Here is a 24,274-nt window from a genome sequence, read left to right as displayed (position 1 = left end):
ACTACGAGGAATTCTGGGATTAAAAGTAGCCTCTATGTCGCTCTATCTTCTAGTCAGTCCCATTAAAATGGGCCTGACTGGAAGATAGAGCCATCGATCGTAGATCGTTAGATGGGCCCCAAAGCGTCGCGGAAATATCATTTGTTTCGCAATGACTTACCCATGGAAAGTAGCACCTTTCCTCTTTATTCGTGTTGCGGCTTGTGTTAAACTAGAAAAAAAACAGTAAAATGTTTTTTTAAGTCCACGGCCACTCACAGCATGCGCTCGTTGCGTACTAAAATAAGATGTGCTTGCACGTCTTTGTGTAATGACATAACATTGTGCGTTCTTTAATATGTAGGTGCCCATCTAACGATTTACATCGATGGATAGAGTGACATCGAAATCGCTTTATTCGAGATTAGCCCGGACAAACAGGCAGACAGTGAGCCCGATAGACAGACAGACAAAAAATTCAAAAAAGATAGTTTATTTTAGTAACGTGACAATTCAATTTTATTTATTTATATGGTATATCAATACCACATAAATAAATAAAATTTTCAATTATTGGTATTAATAAAGGAATTTACGATAAAGGCCGGTCCACACTACATCATTCGCAAAAGCACGCGACGTTACGCCGAGCCGTGAAGCGTGAAGCGTGAACACTGAACATTCCTCTGCCGTGCCCACTGACGACGAGTCAACTGGAACGGATTAGAAACGTCGAAGTTTTATCCTAATATGTTCTAAACAACTGTAATTGAGCCAATATACTAATACTAATATTGTAAAGGTAAAGTTTGTGGCAACCGCGAACTAGAAAGCGCAGTGTTGGTCGACCCCCCACCACATGGACTGGCGACATCAAGCGAGTTGCAGGGATTCGCTGGATGCAGGTGACTCAGTATCGTGATGTTTGGAAGACCCCACAAAAGGCCTATGTCCTGCAGTGGACGTCCATCTGCAGTTCATGATGACTTCATCATCATTTAGCGTTCACGATTTAACGTTCCGGTACAATGTCGTGTAGAAGCCGAAAGGTGCGTGGATTTTCATCCTCCTCCTAACAAGTTAGCCCGCTTCCATCTTAGATTGCATCATCATTTACCACAAGGTAAGATGTAGTCAAGGACTAATTATGATGAAGGTTTGTAGTGTTATAAGGCTAACACCTCTCTGGATCTAATAAACTGATTTAAAAAAATTACCACTAGAAAGCCACATTCTTTGTGAGTGTCATAGGCTAATATTATATAGATAGGTGAAATGTTAGACCTTACCCAACTTGCGTTCTAGTTTACCGTCTAATTTGCATTCGTTGAAGTTGGATCAAGTAAATTGGATCCTTATGAATAAATTAACTTGCACAAGAGGTGTACGAACTTGGTGGTGCAGGAGTGAGCATTGTGTGTAATGCATTCAACTAATGAATAAAATTGCAAATTGAATACAATAAGTCAAGATATTACGTAGTATAATGCTGCTACATACCTGCAGTTTTTACTGTACAGTCGAACTGTTCAGTTAAATTGCCCGTGTGTAGTGTCCGTCAGTGAACTCTACAGTTTTTCGACTGATTTTGATTGAAATTTTCGAGATATAGATACAACTGAAACTGCTAACTTGTTAGGAGTAGGATTAATTAAATCCACACCCCTTTCGGTTTCTACACGACACGCTACCGGAATGCTTAATCGCTTGGCGGTACTTCTTTGCCGGTAGGGTGGTAACTAGCCACGGCCAAAGCCTCCCCCCGACCTGGACCAATTAAGAAAACCTCAATCGGTTTAGCCGGTATCGAACCCAGGACCTCCGTCTTGTAAATCCACAGCGTATACCATTACACCACGGAGGCCGTCGAAACTTTCTTTAACGATGTTTTTATAACTCGACATTGTGAGTGTCGAATTCGTCTGTGTATCTCTCTGTCTCACATGACATTATAGAGAGAGATAGTGATAAATTTGTAACTCCCATAATCGAGTTGGAAAAAAATCGTACAGCATTTCAGCTTTGCAATTCATTGCAGCTTTGTCATCATTTTGGAAAAGAAAATTATAAAATTGGTTTTTCTATGAATCTCCCAATTTTTAATTCGATTAGATAGATATTTTCTATCTATATATAAAGACAGCTCTCTATAATATGAAAAATGAGATAGAGCTCTCTAACGGAAAATATTCATAAGTGCAAGTAAACAAGTCTGACTATAATAAGACCTATAATCTCTTTTCTCTGCAATAGCGAAAGAAATAATTTTTCCATAAACATCCGTTATATTAAGATAGAATGTAAAATCGGAAATAACTCCGCATAAAAGCACGCTTATAAAGTAACTGAGTGGTAAATGCGCCGGAAAGAAATCTAGCCCACATTTCTTTGTACCCGCTTACTTTCAAACTATTAGTAACGAAGAAACTAGTTTTTTTCCATGTCTAATTTACCCTGACCAATTGGGAAGTGCTCTATAATATTGCAAATAATAATAATTTAATTTTAATATTACCCCTACAACATCACAAACTCTTTATAATATTAGTATAGATACACAGAATAGAGAATGATACAGAATGAGTCTTTACAAGCCGCGCGCTGAGGGCGGTGAAACCCATAAAAAACAAACGTCACACGCAATGCATAAGTTTGTCGATCAGGGTATGCACTAGTGAAAAAAATTAACCAAACTGGGGGAATCTTCATTTAATAAGCATTAAGAAAACAGCTCTTAGGGTATGCAGTACTTTAATGCATGTATGAAGTGCACGCCACTAGTCATTGGTCACACGTTCCTTGACAACTGCATATACGAACTTTTTTCTTTGTATTTTAAGATTTAACACTACGTAAATTAATTCATAAATAGACTAATAAATAATAATAAAAAATACTTCATCTTATTTATTTAATTTCTTGAACAGTTTTTAAAATATTTAAAAACATAAGATGCTATTTTTATTGAATAATATTGAAAATTATTGATACGACGCTTTGAGTCGTGACTCAATTAGGTATGTATTAGTTTTTGAATTTGTATTTCGAATGGCTGCATCACTGTCGTGTTATATGCGCTCTATCTGCCTATTATTCTTTAATCTGTGTATAGATAGTAAAGATAGATAGATCGTAAATATTTTCTGGCTACCGTATACAGAAAAACAAAATGGCGTTCAAAATTCCATGTACGAAGAAGTGAATCGATCAATTCGTGCATCGAATGGCGTGTTCGCAAGAAGCGCTCCGGAATGTCACGTTCTTACAGGTGCACGGACATTGCTCTCGGTTCGTTCACTTTATATCCTCTTATACAACGTCGACACAATAGGTATTTAGCTGAATACCTCGTCGTCATCAACCCATATTCGGCTCAATGCCGAGCTCGAGTCTCCTCTCAGAACGAGAGGGGTAAGGCCAATAGTCCACCACGCTGGCCCAATGCGGATTAGCAGACTTCACACACGCAGAGAATTAAGATAATTCTCTGGTATGCAGGTTTCCTCACGATGTTTTCCTTCACCGATTGAGACACGTGATATTTAATTTCTTAAAATGCATTCCAACCCACACCCTCCGGAATCTGAGGCAGACGTCAAATCCACTGTGCTATCACGGCACTCTTACCTACTTTAGCTAGTTAGCTAGCTAGCTGAATACCTACTGGAGTAAAATAGCGATAGCCAGACATACCTACCCCATTTTAAGTAGGTAAGGTTAACTAGCCACGGCCGAAGCCTTCCACCAGCTGGACCGGGACGAATTAAGGTCAATCGGCCCAGCCGGGAATGGAACCCAGGACCTCCGTCTTTTAAATTCACCGCGCATACCACTGCGCCATCAAAAATTGGGTATATATTGGTGGTATTTGGAAGTCCCAAAAAAGGCCTATGTCCTATAGTGGACGTCAATCGGCTGATATGAAGGTGATGATGAAAATATCTATACTAATATTATAAAGCTGAAGAGTTTGTTTGTTTGATTGAACGCGCTAATCTCAGAAACTACTGGACAGATTTGAAAAATTCTTTCAGTGTTAGTTAGCCCATTTATCGAGGAAGGCTATATATTATCACCGTATTCCTACGGGAACGGGAACCACGCGGGTGAAACCGCGCGGCGTCAGCTAGTCTTGATATAAAGTTTATAGTTCTATAGTTACATATTTTCCTTCAAGTAGCCGCGCAATTTTGCTTATTACACGATATAAAAATCGATTATAATTACTCGCACGATAATAATTCTCCAACACAATGTGTTTCCTGGAATTGTCCATTGTCATTTCGTTCCCACAATCTCAATTAATCTGGTATAATTACGCATATCTCATTACCGGGGATAAGGCTTTGCCGGCGTGTGACCAACATAGATGAAGTATGAGTAGGAATCGCACAAACTATAAATACTCAACAATTTTTTTTTTCTGATTGTGTAAGTGCCGTTGGCTCCTTATGGGACCTCAGCGGCGTCACCGGGGGGTTTGGGCGAGCGCAGAAGTATCGCCTGATGGGGCCCGAAGGCAGAAGAAAGTAGTGGGCGGAACGACTCTCTAAGGGCGTCTCCTCTGAGACTCGGTACTCCACTGAGCGCACACATGCACAATTTTGTGTTAACTTACATCGTATATTTAAGTAGGTACCTATATATAGTTTTTACACTCCCTGAACACAACTCGTCATTGTATAGAATTCAATAGGTGACATTTGTTTAAATAACATTCATGGTTTTATAAGCGACTAAATGAAATTAAGACAATTATGCACATTTTTCCGCCTTAGTTTTGATGCGCTAGTGACCTATCTCTAGTATAAAATATCGTTGTGTATACTAATATTATAAAGCTGATGACTTTGTTTGTTTGTTTTAATTGCGCTAATGTCAGGAATACTGAGAATTTGAATTGTTTTTTTTTTGTATTAGTTAGTCCATTAATCGAGGAAGGTTATCTATAGGCTATTTAACGTTACACTACAATAAAATAGGAGCGGAGCGTCAATGAAAATTGTGGCAAACAAAACTGGAAACCTATTCCTTCGAAGAGCTTCCGTTGCGTGCGCTGTGTAAATGGTACGCAAAAATTGTGAATGACGAAATTATTTTCCTTTAAAAGAACTAAAGAAGCTTAAAAACCTCTCTGATACAATCAACACCACAGAGATCATCGGAAAATTTACTGTTTGAATTGAATTTTTTCATCTTAATAATCCTTGTGTGGGAAATATATTATTCTTAAATGTGACGGCCTCCGTGGCGCAGTGGTATGCGCGGTGGATTTTCAAGACGGAGGTCCTGGGTTCGATCCCCGGCTGGGCAGATTGAGATTTTCTTAGTTTGTCCAGGTCTGGCTGGTGGGAGGCTTCGGCCGCGGCTAGTTACCACCCTACCGGCAAAGACGTACCGCCAAGCGATTTAGCGTTCCGATACGATGCCGTGTAGAAACCGAAAGGGGTGTGGATTTTCATCCTCCTCCTAACAAGGTAGCCCGCTTCCATCTTAGACTGCATCATCACTTACCATCAGGTGAGATTGTAGTCAAGGGCTAACTTGTAAAGAATAAAAAAAAATAGTTTTTGCTCCACGTATTAATAAATAGTTTATGAAGAACATTTATTATTCAATAATGTTACAAAACGAACGTAACAGTGTGTCAGTACATAAATTTAAAACTGCATCGGAAAATTTTATAGCACCGGAAAATTCACTGGAGCATATTATTCCTGCAATTTTTAGGTGTGAATTGCATTTTGTTGTGAGTTTTTATTTTATCAACATTTTTATTGTCCTTTTAATACGAATTTCTTCTAATTTCAAAGTCAATTAATAATTTTGACAAGTTAAATAATAAAAAGTAAGTATTTTACACGTTTCTTTGGTTCATCGAGATACGCGGCCGCGTATCTGCCAATTTCGAACGAGTGATTAACAGTGGAATTCATAGTCATTGTGGGGGTGCCCAAAAATTCTTTCAGTGTTAGATAGCCCATTTATCGAGGAAGGCTATAGGCTATATATTATCCCCGTATTCCTACGGGAACGGGAACCACGCGAGTGAAACCGCGCGGCGTCAGCTATTGTTATATAAATATAGAGAAAAAATTGAAGGTCATTACGCCATTTATCAATTTTCACAGGTAGGAGTTTGTTTTGAAAACGGCTGTAGGTATATGATTTAATTAGCCACGGCTAACACTTGTATGACCATCACAAATTAACAATTGTCCGCACTCTGTTATTAAATCGGCAGCTCGAATTATATTTTGGTTTCGTGTTGCACCGTGAGAACAAAGTTTTATTGGGAATCGTTTGAAGCCTTCATAATTGGAAGAGACTTCGATTATGAAGGCAATTCTTTTGAGGTGATAACTTCTTGAGAAAGGGTAAACCGCTTCGTAACGTAACGCGTTACGGCGCCAATCTGCCTGGCTTCCTTTTTCTCATGCATACCGCAGCAGGTTTAATTTATCACTTCTGTCGAGCGTCCCGATACGTTTTTTTTCGCGCGTTGCGTAAGGGGCTAGAAGAAAAAAATAAAGACCAAAAAGTTGTAACGACACTTTTTACCCGACTGCGTAAGAAGGAGGGTAATGTTTTTGCTATAGTTGTAAGCTGTGACCTGAAGACAGCTGGTGAGCTCCAGACTCCCCGACCCCAAAAGACCCCTCGACTCCAAAAGAGCCGCAAACCTAAAAGACCCCCCGACCCCAAAAGAGCCGCAAACCCAAAAGAGCCCCAAACCCAAAAGACCCCCCGACCTCAAAAGAGCCCCAAACCCAAAAGGCCTCCCTGACCCTTGGAACGAAGTTCCTTTCGATGAATGTTCGAAGATTCGATGGTGGGATGGGATTGCTTGGGATGAGATGGGATGGGATACGATATCGATAGCGCAAGCGTTGATAGCTATAGCGAACTTCGTTCTATCCGGGTGTCCCTTGACACCTTAGTTGCATTTATAAATTATTTACTTAACGATGGTACTTCGACGTTCCTATTTTAGGAAATAACAATTTTGTTTTTTCGCTAAAATGCTAAAACAAATGAATAATTTATTCATGTATTTTCTTCCGAGACAAGGGACCTTCTCGTGGCGCCTGCGAATGGAGACGTTTTAGGAATAGTAAAACATCGGTCGCGTTGGAACCGTTTTGTTGGCCTAAATGTGTCTGAAATTATGAGCTAGATAAAGTGATAAGTGCTTTCCAAATTGGTAATTGACAGAAGACTCTCGAAGACCTCGATTTTGAAGATTTTTTTTTTTATTCTTTACAAGTTAGCCCTTGACTACAATCTCACCTGATGGTAAGTGATGATGCAATCTAAGATGGAAGCGGACACCCCTTTTCGGTTTCTACACGGCATCGTACCGGAACGCTAAATCGCTTGGCGGTAAGTCTTTGCCGGTAGGGTGGTAACTAGCCACGGCCGAAGCCTCCCACCAGCCAGACCTGGACAAATTAAGAAAATCTCAATCTGCCCAGCCGGGGATCGAACCGACCTCCGTTTCGTAAATCCACCGCGCATACCACTGCGCCACGGAGGCCGTCAAAAATTGTTTATACATAATATCCTCAACAGTTTATTAATACTAGTTACCTATTACCTATTAAAGTATACGGGAATTACCGTGGCATGTAGGTCTGTATATACATCGACCCCCCATTAAGTGGACCGAGGTTATCAAGAGGGTTAACATTTGTTTTCAACTATAGAATAATTGAATTATTTTTTTCAAAAATCTAAAGCAATACTTCAGGTTTAGAGAAACGACAGTGAGGCTAATTTTGAGTATATTTCGCTTTAGTTTCAGTTATTAAATAAATATTCTGTACCTATTATTTATACTATTAAAATACTATTATACTAGCCATTCAGATTATTATTTTTTTTATTAATATTTGCCATATCTTTTTAAATACGACCAATATTCACATTCCCCTCTAACTAGTCGGGAAATACTGTATCAGGAGTGGATACGACAATAGACCAACGAGGCGGGGATCGAACCACCACCCCTAGGTGATGAGTCCAACCGCTCTTACCGTTGAGCTATTGAGGCTATATTGTATTACAAACTGATTCGTATATTATAAGTAATAGATTTTGAAATTTTATAATCTCATTTATTTTGCAAATATCCAGACAATCTTTGCTTTTTATGTATAAATTAGTTAACATTGACCCTATTTACCTGAATGTGTCATAAAAATTAATATATTCAAACCTTGTCATCATCCCCATTAATCGACTCTTAGTAAGCAATTACTTAGCCAATCTAATAGTACAATAATACCTTTTATGAAGATTCCTCGGAACGAAATCTCTTTAATCTTATTCTTATCAACGGCATGTAACTTTTTTGGGAATCGGATTTTTCCTTATAATTTGTGGTTTTATCACAAACTGGGGTAACAAAAAACGTTGTCCGTAACCTAATTACGGCAAGGCAAAAAGTTTACACACGGGCCTGCAAATCGGAATGTGTACCGACCCTTAATTATGAGGCAGTGTCTTCTGTGCCACAATTTACTGTATAGGACAAAAACCCAGGGGTTCTACGTCAAAGACTTGTCCACCAAAGTTCATTATAGAGAACTTGGATCGCAAAACCATTACCATTTTATGGACAAGTATGGTCTTTGGATCATGATGGCTTTGCAGTGGCGGATTTACCTGTAGCCTAAATAGGCTGGAGCATATGGCGACAGATTTTAGTTCAGCAGTTCAAAGAGCAATTCGAGCAATATATAAATTAAAATCACGGGAGTCCCTTCGTCAAAAGTTTAAAGAAATGGGTATACTAACAGTAGCCTGTCAATATATGTATATAGTAAGACAAAATATTAATTTGTACAAACGAAAAGGATATTTAAACCACAGAAAAAGCGTTAGCTTTTAGCGATGTCTGTTCTGTGATTTAAACCCACATCTTAGTAGACACGGGTATAAGTTAGTTATTTCTGCATATCGTCTCCAAAGAGTAAAAAAATCTTTTGTAGGTTTGGGTGTACTCTTCTATAACAAGAAGAAGCAAATTTGTAAATCCGCCACTGTGGCTTTGGGAGGTAGCAAGTAACAAAGTCAGGTATCATTATAGGCTATAAGATTAAATAAATGATACTACGATAAAAGTAGTAGTAATTTATCATTGTCAGTCTATTTGAACGGCCTAATGCAGGTCCAGACCATTCCAGTAGATTTTCCCCTCTATATAGAAGAGGGGATAGGGATCTTAAGACCCACCACGCTGCTCCAATGTGGGTTGGCGGGCTAGTAGTACCTATACAATCATATTAAAAATATTTACTGTAAATTAAAGAAAATTTTTTCATGATTTTGAAATCTGATGCAACGCTTCGTGTCGTACTGACTCTAGAATGTAGGTATTAGTTTTTGAATTTTGTATTTGAAACGGCTACTACACCGTCGTGATCCGTACGCTCTATCTGCCTATTATTCTTTAATCTGTGTGTGGTACAAACAAATATTGCTATTGCAGAATAATAACATTACCTAAGTTCTGACTCTTGTGTGGGCGATGCATTACTGCCTCCCCGGTGAATAAACCTTGTTTTAGGCAATGCTGTACATTTGCGTAACTTGATTCAACTATTCGGTGTTGGGAAATTAGTTAGAACTGCATGAGTGGGTATTTGCTTATATTTTGTAATGTTACTTGCTAGCTTCTGTTTATTATATGGTAAATAATTAAAAAAAACCGACTGCCTAACCTGCTACCCTAACCTAGTCATCAATAAATATCGTTTTTCTAATTGTAGGTTTTTTAATATGACCATGATATACCATTTTGAAATCCCCTTCATGAGTACTTGAGTTTGATACCCATATCGCAATATTCGAAAAAAAAAATCACCTCGAATCTATACCGTTTCACAGTCGTCTTGTTTTTTTTACTTCACCTATCTAAGAACACTTGGGTTATTATAGCCAAATCCAATGATATCTTAATTATAATGATACGTTAATCCGTTCTGCGGTTTGGAAGATATTAGGTAAAAGAATATTATATACATACATAGGTACAAGATACCGGCGAAAAACATAACCCTTCTGGCAGTCTAGCTAGCTTCGGCTGTGGCTATTTACCACCCTACCGAAAAACCGTACCGCCAAGTGATTTAGCATTCCGGTACGACGTCGTGTAGAAACCGAAAGCGGTGTGGATTTCATCCTCCTAACAAGTTAGCCCGCTTCCATCTTAGACTGCATCATCAATTACCATGGTGAGATTGTAGTCTAGGGCTAATAAAATAAAAGTTTCTTAAAAATATCGAACCCGAAAACTCTTTCAATGAGTAGGTACCTGGTTTATTTTATTTATACTTTATTGCACAAAACAAAAACAATAACAAAAAAAACAAAAGAAAACATAGAAAACAAGTATGTGAAAAGGCGGTCTTATTGCTTATAGCAATATCTACCAGACAACCTTTGGAAAGAATACAATATGGAACTTAAGCTAACTTATCCTAATAACTATACAAATCATGCCCACGTGGAATGGTGGCAAGAATACTGGCTGCATTTCCGCGCTGGATAGCCAGGCTGGACCTTTGGATAAAGGAATTAATGTAATTACACTGGTTAGTTTACAGTTGATAGTTAAATTCTCATTTATAAACCCAAGTTGGTAAACACGTAGGTAAATGGAAATTATCGTCTTACAATTGTATATGAATGGAAGATACCTCGCATACTGTAGATGTAAACGGAGATAAGACATGTAAAACATCATTGTATTCAAATATACCTACTCTGTTACACTGAGCTTTAAACAATGACGTCACCTCGTGTGTAGGCAGCCTATTAGCATTTACTAGTATGATAGAATAGAATTGATCATTTAGTTTTCTTTCCTATTTAATAAATAACCTGGCTTTATTACTTGGAGTAAATTAAATCATCATCATTAAACAAACCACATTCGGTTCACTGTTGAGCACGAGTCTCCTCTCAGAATGAGGGGGGTTAGACTAATAGTCCACCACGCTGGTCCAATTCGGATTGGCACACTTCACACACGTAGAGAACTGAGGTTGTTTCACTATGTTTTTTCTTCACCGCTTTGAGACACGTGATAATTAATTTCTTAATGATAATAAATTATGCTCCTAACTGAAAAGGTGCATACCCCAGACCGGATTCGTTCCTACGCCCTCCGAACCGAAGGCAGAGGTCATATCCACTGGACTATCATGGCTAAACGGCTGGTAAATTAAATATTTTGAGTCAAATGGACCTAGTAGTGTATTGGTGTAGTAGAGCTAATTATTAACTTCTTTCATGTGATCCATGATCAGGCAGTTCGTTTGTTAACAATCCTTAACTATCAAACAAGCAAGACTATCATTGGCCCAGTAGTTGTTAGCCTGTGTACTGTTTCGAACCACGAGTACCTGAGTTCGAGTCCTGGATCGTGGTGGGTATAAACTCCATATCCAGAGCACCCATCACTCTCCTATAAAGAGGAAAGCCTGGCCCTCTAGTTCTCCATTAGAATAAGCTGACAATATTGATGATCCTGCAAGTTGGACACTTATAGGACCGTTGAAACGTTTAGCAGTCTGTAAATTGAATGAAGTTCCTGATTCAATGAATTTTACATCACTCTTGAGTCTTGACCCGAACTTCACAGAGTCGAAATCCACAAGACTGTAAGTAGATATAGATAAATAATATCTTGTAGGTAACATACAGGATAAGCCATAGTCATTTTCAAGTTTAAATAGCGAGGTAATTGTGAAAAATTAGTAATTAGTAGTTTTGTTGACGTGAAAACGTCTTATAATTCGATGCAGCCGGCTGCACACGCGAAAAAATATGACGTCATGCGTCGTTCCCTCGCTCTATGGTTGCCAACTTTTTTTTAAATAAAGTATATTCTGGTCTATGAAGATTATTGAACAGTATTTTAGAAAAACAAACATTTTCTTTTGAAAAATGCAACCATTCCATCAGTATTTTCTTATGACGTTGTCACGTTCAACTATCGTCAGTAAGCCGACTTTACAGACAACCGATTTTTTTATATAAAAATACGGACGTACAGACACTTACGGGTCGACCTAACAACATCCTTACAAGAAGTCGATTATTGTAAAAGGAATCAGACTTTGTTCTCAATCGTCTGCTACTATACCTAACATAATTATGTACCGTCTATAAATTAAAAAAAAATACTGGTAAAACTTCATAGCTAAAATAACATAGTAACCATCAAATTAATATTTTTGTTACCAAGCAGTCAAGTCATCATGTATTTTTTGCTAGCATTACGTTTATATGAAGCTTTTTAATAATTCTAATTTAGACTGGTTTTATTATACATATAAAAAATCATTTGAGGTAAATGTTTTTGCAAGCTGGTTTTTTTATTTGAAGACTATTCAGCAAAGAACGCAGTTAATTACTATTTTTTTCTGGGTGCACTCTGCAGACGATCTCAGCATATGTATTTTTCCACTTCAGTAAATTTGTATGGTTACATATTAATTGGTTTAATTTTTTTTATCGATGATAATGATGACGCAATTTAAGATGGAAGCGGGCCAACTTGTTAGGAGGAAGACGAAAATCCACACCCCTTTCGGTTTCTACACGACATCGTACCGGAATTCAAAATCGCTTGGCGGTACGTCTTTGTCGGTAACTAAGCCAAAGCCTCCCATCAGCCACCAATAAACAAAACTTTAATATTTACATATTATAGTTATCGCTTGATTACTGTTTTACCATTTGCGATACCAATTATTGCGATTCTGGCATGTTTTTTTTTAACAAAATGACGTTAATTAACGTAATTTTAGATGTCTTAGTCATTCGCACGCACGTTCAAATATAATATAAAGTTAAATGAAGGTCTATGTCCAACGCCCAAAGTTCTAAATGCGACACTACTCGAAAAATAGCGCCGTGTTTTAAAAACACTGTCGTATGAACATATACTCGGGAATGCATTTGTTGTACTCGAATTTGAACGCTTTTTTAACGACCGTTAAAAAAACTCTCGTGCGAATAAGGGTTTATACTTATGATTGTAATAATGTTGTTCTAAATCCTGTAAATCACGCTAACGAATACTTGGGAATACATTTGTTGTAGTCGAATTTGAACGCTTTATTAACGACCGTTAAAAAATTCTCGTGCGAATAGGTGTTTACACTTATGATTGTTTTTGAATGATTGATTAAATCCTGTGAATCACGCTAACGAAAATAAAATCCTTATTTCACTTATCAATACATTATCAGCTTATCTTGCTTATTTTTCTAACTAAAGTTTGGGGTGACATGCAAAAGGTCAAAAAACTAACGATCCAAAACTTTATCCATGTATCAATACGTCACAGATCTGTAAGTATCGAAGGCAAAGAAAAAGTTATTCGTATTGAAAATGCTGTAACTACTCGTAATATAATATGGATCTATGTTATGAGTATATTGCTAATACAAATCAGCAAAATGCAATGGAATTATCTCGTTTTGTTTAAGAGTTCCTATAGCCACTCTTTCTCTATTTTATCTATTTTCTCATTTTATTAAGTACTAGCTGACGCCGCGCGGTTTCACCCGCGTGGTGCCCGTTCCCGTAGGAATATGGGGATAGTATATAGCCTATAGCCTTCCTCGATAAATGGGTTATCTAACACTAAAATAATTTTTGAAATCGGACCAGTAGTTCCTGAGATTAGCGCGTTCAATCAAACAAACAGACAAACAAACTCTTCAGCTTTATAATATTAGTATAGATATTTATTTTTATCTATATTTTCGACTTTACCAGCATACCAGCTCCATGATACCTTATTGTTACATTCTTATCGAAAATACGCAAAAGTATATTTGCGTTCAATCGAGTGTCAAGAAGTGGTTCTAATTTAGATTCCGAGATGATCTAATTTTTAACTAGAGTAGGTATCAGCGGCGAAGAGTTTATGCAAGCCGATTCCTGTCGGGTTACCTTTAGAAATCCATGCATATTTATTGTTGTACTGTATCTAGATAAGCGAAAAACTAGAGTTTGTATCACGCTATATAATTTTTTATTTCTTTGGGACGGCTTACCTTCATCTAAATTCCATCCTTCTCCACTTGTAGGTACTTAGTAATTATACGTACAAACAAGAAAATAGATAATTCCTTCTCCAAAACAGTGTATAGTGCATTTTTGTTATAAAAAGCACGATGTATCGATGCATACAGATTGAGCAAGCTAAAAAAAACTTGTAAAAACAAATACCTACTAAATACAGTAGCTTAAAAAGCCTTTTATGAACAAGCAGCATAAGGCTTAAAATATTTAAGAGCCAAAATGAACTCTAAATTGAAAGCGCTTTTTGGAATTCATGATTGGACATCGACTTCCTAATTCGATTTTTTTATTCTTACTTGCTTGTGCCGTTATTTCCATCTATGAATGCCAGGGGGATTAACGGAAAAGTTTTTTTAACTGCATTGTTTTTGCGGCTACCTACACATATAACTACGGTATTACTAACATGCGCATTAATTAAATGGTTAACTGCCATTAACGGTGGGTAAAAGCTTTCCACGTTGGTATATATTTGTATAGTATGAGTTATATAAAAAGTAGACTTGTGTAGATTAATTAATTTACTAAATAATTGCTAGGTTTTGTGCTGTAAATTGAATTTTGTCATAGATTAAAAGGTTTTTAACAGCTGTTTAATAGGTAGGTCAATATTGTATATCAATATTTAAAATATTATCCCTGATCCTAATTATTCTTTTATTTATTCTTTACAAGTTAGCCCTTGACTACAATCTCACCTGATGGTAAGTGATGATGCAGTCTAAGATGGAAACGGGCTAACTTGTTAGGAGGAGGATGAAAATCCACACCCCTTTCGGTTTCTACACGGCATCGTACCGGAACGCTAAATCGCTTGGCGGTACGTCTTTGCCGATAGGGTGGTAACTAGCCACGGCCGAAGCCTCCCACCAGCCAGACCTGGACAAATTAAGAAAATCTCAGTCTGCCCAGCCGGGGATCGAACCCAGGACCTCCGTCTTGTAAATCCACCGCGCATACCACTGCGCCACGGAGGCCGTCAAATTAATTCAAAATCGATATACTCTTAGTTTATGTAACATAACAAGTTCAATTTCAAGTTATACTGAAGCAGGAAGGAAAATCCTTATGAACTATGTATAAAACTATGTATTCTGCACATAGTACAAAAATATATCCAAACAGGGCTATAATAACTACGCAAGTTGCAACTTCAGAACGGACTGTTTTGTCGCGACTTCGTTTGCAAAATCCGTACGTACTACTGCTAACTATCAACTACCTCCCTGCCAAATTTCAGCTTTGTATATTAATCGTTTTTCGACCTTTCATATAGTAAGCATATAAGATGAACGCTATTTGCCTAGAAGAATACTGAATAACGAAAAAGCGGCTGAAATCGGGGCACATAGTTTTTTTCTTTTTTTTTTTAAAAAGAATATTTGCCATATCTTTTATAATATGACCAATATTCCCATTGCCCTCCAACTAGTCGGGAAAGACTGTGCTAGGAGTAGGTACGACAATAGACCAACGGGGCGGGAATCGAACCACCAACCTTCGGTGATGAGTACGACCGCTCTTACCGTTGAGCTATTGAGGCTATACAGTAGTTACAGTACTGAGTAGGTAGACACATACAAATGATTGCTGCAAGTTAAATGAATGCTTGTAGTAAAAAGAATTGCCTATTCAGGGCAATCTTAGGAATAATGAATGAAGTTTTCGCATGATCTCTCCTCGTAGGCACTTTTCGCCTTGTTACAGTTTGAATAATGTATTGTTTGAGCTTAGGAAACATCCGTCACGACAAAGTTTTGAAGGCCTTATGGCCTTATTGAAATTGCAATGCATATGTCACGGAAACTGTTCCGTTTACATAGGTAGTTTAAAAAAAGTGAATTGTTTATTGATACTATCAAAACTTTAGAAAATAACAATTTTGATTTAATCATCATTATCAACCCATATTCGGCTCACTGCTGAGCACGAATCTACTCTCAGAATGAGAGGGGCTAGGCCAATACCACCACGCTGACCAAATGCGGATTGGCAGACTTCACACACGCGAGAATTAAGAAAATTCTCAGGTACCTATGCAGGGTTCCTTACGATGTTTTTCCTTCACCGTTTGAGACACGTGATATTTAATTTCTTAAAATGCACATAACTGAAAAGTTGGAGGTCCATGCCCCGGACCGGATTCAAACCTACACTTTCCGGAATCGGAGGCAGAGTTCATATCCACTGGGCTAATTTGATTTAATACAGAAGTGATTTTGAAAAATAACAAATTAGATAAAGCAGAAAGTAATAGTCGAAAACTTATCACTAATATTGTATGGGATTTGCAATTTTGGCAAATGTGGTACAAAATCCACCAGTGTGCCTTGTGAGAGTTTTCAATATTTTCATACTGTTACTATCGCGTTAACGTAAACGCGAGTTTATATGGAATTTAAACAGTTGTGCAGTAGTGCCACTAGATGGCGCTGTTTCAATTCCTTAGAAATTCGCGTTTACGTTAACACGTTCGTCACAGTATCAAACTGCCACTAGATTAGCTAGTATATGAATATGCATATTAAAGTGACAAGGAAAGCTTCGTTGCTTTTTTTGTAATATTGAACACAATTATTTTTCTCCTTTTTATTTTATTTTTTTCTCTTTTTTATTAATAGTTAATTGATGAAGTTAATCATCAATTTTGATCGTGACAGGTTTATCTAGTTTAAGAATAATTAATCAACAATTTGGCGGATGCACTTCCGAAAACACTGTCGTAAATTAACTTATTAATTAATTGTAAGCTGTATATTTAACTAGCGGACGCCCGCGACTTCGTCCGCGTGAAATTCAGTTTTTCGCAAATCCCACGGGAACCATGGATTTTTCTTGAATGAAAAGTAGCCTATGTGTTAATTCAGAGTAAAATCTATTTCTATTCCAAATTTTAGCAGTTCAATTGGTTAACATTAATTTCAGAGGTTACTTACCTACCCCCTACAATACCACAAACTTTACCTCTTTACGTACTAATATTAATTAGTACTTAAAGTTTATAACATGTTGAGTATAGATTACTCGAATAATACATATTTAACGTTAAATCAGACGAATTATTAGGCTTAAAAAGACAATTTAATACAGATAAAATGCTAATTTTCCATCTTTTAAAAAATATATTCGTTGAAATCGTAAAAATTTCACGATACAATGTAATTTAAATGCAAATTTTTCAATTTTCATTTAAAACTTTTTCAATTTCAGCATAACGGTTTCCCCTATGAGTTTCCTCGGTTCTGGTTTAACTTATGGGTATGGTAGAATACAATGGTAGATAATTATCTCGTTGATAATGAATAGCTATAGCTTGGCAACTTCGTTCGTAACACTCCCGATGATGCGCGCGGGTCAGTGGGCGTGTAGCGATGAATGAAAACCTCACGACTTTTGCACGTCATCTCCCCGCACGCACGATTTCACACCCGCGCAGTCTCTCCCCCTGTCGCCCGCATATCATGGGAGTGTTATCAAGGAACTTGCCAGACTATAGTAGACTTTGTCCACAAGGAAAAGTCGGGGGAATGGTAATAGGTATAGGTCATTATTTAAAAAAAAGATATGTCAAATATTAAAAAAAAAAAACTTACTACTACTAATCTTGTGCATAGCTCTAACAATTACTTTATTTAGTATTTAGTATTTAGTAATCCTCAGCCCTCATTCGCACGAGAGCTTTTTTAACGGAAGTTTAAAAAGCGTTCAAATATAGTTTGAAGTTAAATGAAGATCTACTTCCAACGCCCAAAATTGAAAATGCAACACTGCCCGAAAAAAGGCGTCGCGTTTTAAAAACGCTGTCATGTGAACATACTCGTATACTTGGGAATGCATTTATTTTATTTGAACGCTTTTTTAACGCCCGTTAAAAAAACTCGCGTGCGAATGATAGCTTATTATTTTAGAAACTATCTGACGAGCTGACGATGAGCAGTATTACCCGCGTGGTTCCCGTTCCCGTAGGAATACAGGGAGGAAGGCTCTAGGCTATATATTATAGCCTATAGCCTTCTTCGATAAATGGGCTATCTAATACACAGAAAGAATTTTTCAAATCGGACTAGTAGTTCCTAAGATTAGCGCGTTCAATCAAACAAACTTTTCAGCTTTATAATATTAGTATAGATTATAATATTAGTATAGATAACGCGAATGAAGGCGGCGGACATTAGCTGATTAATTATAATATTACGTTTTTGCATACATTATAACACCTAGGTATTTAAAATATATGTACATTTTGCTAATGAACACAAATTGCAAACACATTAGCTGCTTGTTTATAGGCCCTTTGCTGTGACTCATGATTCATCCATAAATTAGCAGTATTCAAATGTATAATTCAATATACTACATAGTTGGGGTTAATGTCCTATTAGCTACCTACTGCGTAGTAATGGATTTTGTAATGATATTGGTGTTATAAGTAGGTGCAAAGTTAGAGCTTAGGCAGGTAACCTACTTAATGGTGTTAGAATATTTGACAATTTCTAATTAAATGGTTGCTCACCAGGCAGGCATTTTTTTTTATTTACGATAAACTATATTTGTGTTTGGTATTCACAATTAGTAGTCAATTATTTCTTGGATTTACAAGACGTAATTCCTAGGTTCCATCCCCAGCTGGGCGGATTGAGGTTTTCTTAATTGGTCCAGGTCTGGCTGGTGGGAAGATCGGCCGTGGCTAGTTACCACCCTACCGACAAAGACGTACCAAGCGATTTATCAATCCGGGACGATGTCTTGTAGAAACCGAAAGGGGTGTGGATTATCATTCTCCTCCTCACAAGTTAGCCCGCTTCCTTAGATTGCATCATCACTTACCATCAGGTGAGAATGTAGTCAAGGACTAACTTGTAAAGAATAAAAAAAAACTTAGTTTAATTTCCGCGCATTATTTGAGAAAAGTACTATACAATCCTTGGCCGCAACTAGGCATTGATGAACTTAGGTCTGTGTGCCTCGGCTTCGTCTCGACCCACTGTTATACCTTCATCCACCAGTGCCTCTCTCTTGCCGGCCGCTGCCGTACTTAATCTAAACCCAACAATAAAACTTATTCCCAATTAATCGTCATCAACCCATATTCGGCTCACTGCTGAGCTCGAGTCTCCTCTCAGAATGAAAGGGGTTAGGCCAATAGTCCACCACGCTGGCCCAATGCGGATTGGCAGACTTCACACACGCAGAGAATTAAGATAATTCTCTGGTATGCAGGTTTCCTCACGATGTTTTCCTTCACCGATTAAGACACGTGATATTTAATTTCTTAAAATGCACACAACTGAAAAGTTGGAGGTGCATGCCCCGGACCGAATTCGAACCCACACCCTCACGCCCCACCACCCACCCGGAATCGGAGGCAGAGGTCATATCCACTGGGCTATCACGGCTCTTTCCCCCCCCCCCCCCAATTAACAGCAATCTTCAAATTTTTTTTTTATGTTTATTAGCTTTAATATTTTTTCAAGATTATATTTAATTACGTACCGTCTACGAAATAAGATATTTTTACGAGCTTCTAAAGAGCATCAACCTTTATTCTAATATAGAAAAATCCAATAACCAGAGCTATTTTCGTGGTTTTAAAAAAAAGTATCGGTTGTTATAACGAGCGCTGAGCGATTCCCACTTCCGCCCAATAAGTGTAGTCAATGGATGGTGTGACTGCACGATTGACTGGTTTTGTGGTCGTATTGCATACATTATCAGATTGACTAGACTTAGAAAGGTAATATAATAAAATCTAGTTACGTAAAATTCAACAAAAAGCGGTGATAGCCTAGCGGATACAGCCTTCGATTCAGAGGGCATAGGATCGAATCCGGTCCGGGACATGCAGTTCCAACTTTTCAGTTATGTGCATTATAAGAAATTGTATGTCTCAAACGGTGAAGGAAAAACATTGTGAGGAAACCTGCATACCTGAGAATTTCCTAGGTGTCTATTGGGCCAGCGTGGTAGACTATTACCCCTCTCATTCTCGTGCTCAACAGTGAGCGGGACGTGGGTTGTTTATGATGAGTAGGTACCAGTGGCGAAGGATAAAATTTAGATGATGGTAAGCCGTCCCAAAGAAAAGGAAATGCATATTGCGTGATACGAACTTAATTTTCTCATATATCTAGATACAGTACAACAATGAATATGCATGGATTTTAAAGGTAACCCGGGGGGAATCGACTTGCGTGAACTCTTCGCCGCTGGTAGGTACCTCTCTGACCGAGAGTAAAGTTTGTTCTGTTTCCGTGGGCCTCTGGGCAAGGAAGTCACCGAATTATATCACCACGGCTAGTTGCATTGACTGTTGACAGAAGGGCTGGCTAATTTTTTGCGCAAAGGATCAGCCTGGCTGTCCAACATAGAAATACAGTCAGTATTAGTCTCAGACTAATTAGATAAAGACCTGCCTCGCAAGACATTATTTTTCTGTCAAAGGATATGATCGACGATCTTATGCGATTATAAACACTGTCTCTATAGAATCGATGTTACATAGTTTACAATCGTGTCCGTCGGTTAAAAACCTCCGTAAAAATACCTTTTTGTGTAGTTAAATGGTGTAAAAAACGAACCAAAACTGCTTGTTTAGTATAAGATATGTATGAAATCTTAGCTCATTTTCCTTAGAAAATGGCAGAAAATTTGTTCGTGAATTTGGGTGTGATACTAGTCCTTACGTATTTAGTCTGAGGTATTAGTACAAGCACGTACAAGTTAGTAGAAGTTCCTTATTTTAACTTGCGACACACAACTTTTGCCTGGAGAATTAAAAAATATGAATCAAGAACTTCCTTCTTTTATAAGTCGTTTAATAAAGTTAAGGAATAAGTATTTCACTTAACAATATACTATTTCAGTTAGCAACGTTTACAAATTGCGAATGAATAAAATAAACAGGACAACAATAACAATAGCGAAGGGTGAATCTCAGTTACCATAAAAAATACAGACATGTGGGAATAGCACTCGTGCAAAAACTCTAACATCTGCTCCCTAAGGTACCGCGAGCCAGATTTACGGCCCATTACTGCATAAATCATTTAATAGACATATTTATACATACTGCCAAATTACTACCTATTAAATTTATATCATACTAGCGGACGCCCGCGACTTCGTCCGCGTGAAATTCAATGTAAACATTAAACTAACCCTACCCTACCCCTACCTAAGCCCTACCCGACCCCTATGTACTTATGTCCAAAAAAATCAAGATTTTTAAATAAAAAATTGGTTGTTGTGCCTCACTCGACATAGATAGGTATAGTGTGTCGCGGACTTTATTGTAGATATTTATAAGATCTACAATTAATTAGAACATTTTATGGTTCTATCTTTTGTAGTTTAGGCAGCGTACGCAAAATAAGTAACTTTTCTGGTTGATTTATTACACCTTGTGTCCGAAAAACCCAAATATCTTACGGAACCCTATTTTTTTCCAAAATAAAATTTGACCTATGTTACTTGTGAATAACGTAGCTTTTGAATGGTGAAAGAATTTTTAAAATCCGTCTAGTACTTTATGAGCCTATTCATTACAAACAAACAAACATACAAACAAAGTTTTCCTCTTTATAATATTAGTATAGACTAGCGGACGCCCGCGACTTCGTCCGCGTGGAATTCAGTTTTTCACAAATCTCGTGGGAATCATGGATTATTTCGGGACGCAAAGTATCTATTTCCATTTCAAATTTCAGCCAAATCGTTTCAGTAGCCGCAGAGCTAGAGAGACAGTGCCTCCTGTAACACAGTAGTTATAACTAGTACAGGAGGCAGCGTTTCAAATTTTTTTTTTTTATTCTTTACAAGTTAGACCTTGACTACAATCTCACCTGATGGTAAGTGATGATGCAATCTAAGATGGAATCGGGCTAACTTGTTAGGAGGAGGATGAAATCCACACACCTTTCACACACTAATTGTGATAAGTAATTTTGAAAGACAAAGATCTATTTTTATTTATTTGAAATCGAACTAACTTTTTGATGTTTGGTAATAGTAACGATGTGAAAGCGTAACAAACAAACTTAATTTCAAAATTTTAGTTACAATGTTGGCCATATAAATGAAAAAAAGCTAGCTGTCAGTCTGTGTATTTGCAAATTAATGCCATAATACGCTTTCCAGTTATATTTCGGGTATTATGAAAATTTATGCTAAACGTGAGAGCTTGAACTTGTTGAGGTTAATTTGCAAATGCGATGTTTTTAATATACAGTTTATGCTTCACGGTTTTTACGCATATAAAGTAGTCTGGATTACGAGCGCGCTGTGGCGCCGGTCTATTGAAATATTTTACTACCTACTACATTTTATCTACTAATATTACTTTTATTAACTAGTTAATATTGTTTATTCAGCCAACAACAAATACATATTATATTAATAAATAAATTATTGAATCAAAATTTAAATAAATTAAATAATTATAACAAATACACACCATCTAATTGTTCACCAATAGGTAAGGTACCCAATAAGCTGCTTTGACGGCCTCCGTTGCGCAGTGGTATGCGCGGTGGATTTACAAGTCGGAGGTCCTGGGTTCGATCCCCGGCTGGGCAGATTGAGATTTTCTTAATTTGTCTAGGTCTGGCTGGTGGGAGGCTTCGGCCGTGGCTAGTTACCACCCTACCGGCAAAGACGTACCGCCAAGCGATTTAGCGTTCCGGTACGATGCCGTGTAGAAACCGAAAGGGGTGTGGATTTTCATCCTCCTCCTAACAAGTTAGCCCGCTTCCATCTTAGACTGCATCATCACTTACCATCAGGTGAGATTGTACCTAGCCAAGGGCTAACTTGTAAAGAATTAAAAAAGAAAAAAAGCTGGCGCTGTTACCCTCTGGATGGCAAGACTTATCCTTTGGGCCAAATAAGCGCCAGCTCTTGGGTCACCTGACACATGGATCAATTTTTCGGATATACAATTAAAACATTTTTTGGTGTCTAATGACCAAGGGCCTAAAGTCTCAAAGGCAAGCGCCGCAAATACATAATCGAATTGTAAATATTATAAATGAGAATGTTATTGTTTGTTACGCATCACGCGTAATACACAAAACGAATTAAAAAAAACTCTTTTACCATTGGACATCTATATTATCAGCGAGTAACATGGGTTATATGTTATCCTCGTATTTCCACGGGAACGTGAACTATGCTGGTGAAACGGGTTCGTTAGTACGTAATATAAATGGGTGATTTTATATCTACGAGTATGTACATCGAGGTTTTGGTAGTATGTTTGGTCTGTAATTGAATATTGTTGAGTCAATAATATCGACTGAGGTTGTTCCGGTTTCCAAGTAAAAATAACGTATGTACTTATAGGTTTTCTCTGGGATTTGGATGATGTCTTCGCCAATACAAACTAATGGTTTTAATTCATTGGTGTTTCGCGAAGAATAGAGAAATCAAGTATTGCCTATTCATAATGACTTTCTCACAGTCCTTTAACTCAATAATTTTGGTTGTTATATTTAATTAGCGGACCCGGTCAAGCTTCGCTTTGACTTTTGTGAACTTCTTCCCTATACCTTCCTTTCTCTACTCCTCCCCTACCCACCTACCTCACCCAAAAAAAACTCTCTGTAAAAACCATCGTTGATTTCTAGGAATATTCAAAAAGAATTAGCTGAATCAGTTTAGTCGTTCTCAGATTTGCACTTATCAACTCATTTCATACATACATTTTTATATTATAGACTAGTTGATGCCGCGTGATTTAACCCGCGTGGCTCCCGTTCCCGTAAGAATACAGGGATAAAATATAGCCTATAGCCTTCCTTGATTAATGGGCTATCTAACACTGAAAGTATTTTTAAAATCGGACCACTAGCTCCTGAGATTAGCGCGTTCAATCAAACAAACAAACAAACTCTTCAGCTTTATAATATTAGTATAGATGACATATAGATATTATAGAGAAGAGACTCTGTTTTTTAACGCTAACTAAAATTGTTGTTCTGTAACGAAGTTTGCAGTCTTATTTATTTAAAAAAAATTGAGCTTTTTAACTTTTATTACCCACAGTGTAATTTGTATACCCTTTACGATTTCGATTGGTATTCTCTAAACGCGAGTACTCAAAGAACGAATTCGTGATCGGCTATAAAACGTGCGGTTTTTGCCGACATTCGACGAAGCCTGTTGACGGAACGCTCTTCCTAGTAGGATGTGT

The 24,274-nt window shown here is 37.5% G+C and overlaps 1 protein-coding gene across 1 annotated transcript in view; it reads left to right on the top strand.

Annotated features, from left to right (window-relative positions):
* The window catches only part of LOC112045359 (MOXD1 homolog 1), a 96,289-nt gene that overhangs the window by 27,698 nt on the left and 44,317 nt on the right, over window positions 1–24,274 (top strand). The window lies entirely within an intron of this gene.

Source organism: Bicyclus anynana, chromosome 19 (genome assembly GCF_947172395.1).
Source record: "Bicyclus anynana chromosome 19, ilBicAnyn1.1, whole genome shotgun sequence".
Classification (NCBI taxonomy): Eukaryota; Metazoa; Arthropoda; class Insecta; order Lepidoptera; family Nymphalidae; genus Bicyclus; species Bicyclus anynana.
This window is presented reverse-complemented; position numbering and strand designations above follow the sequence as displayed.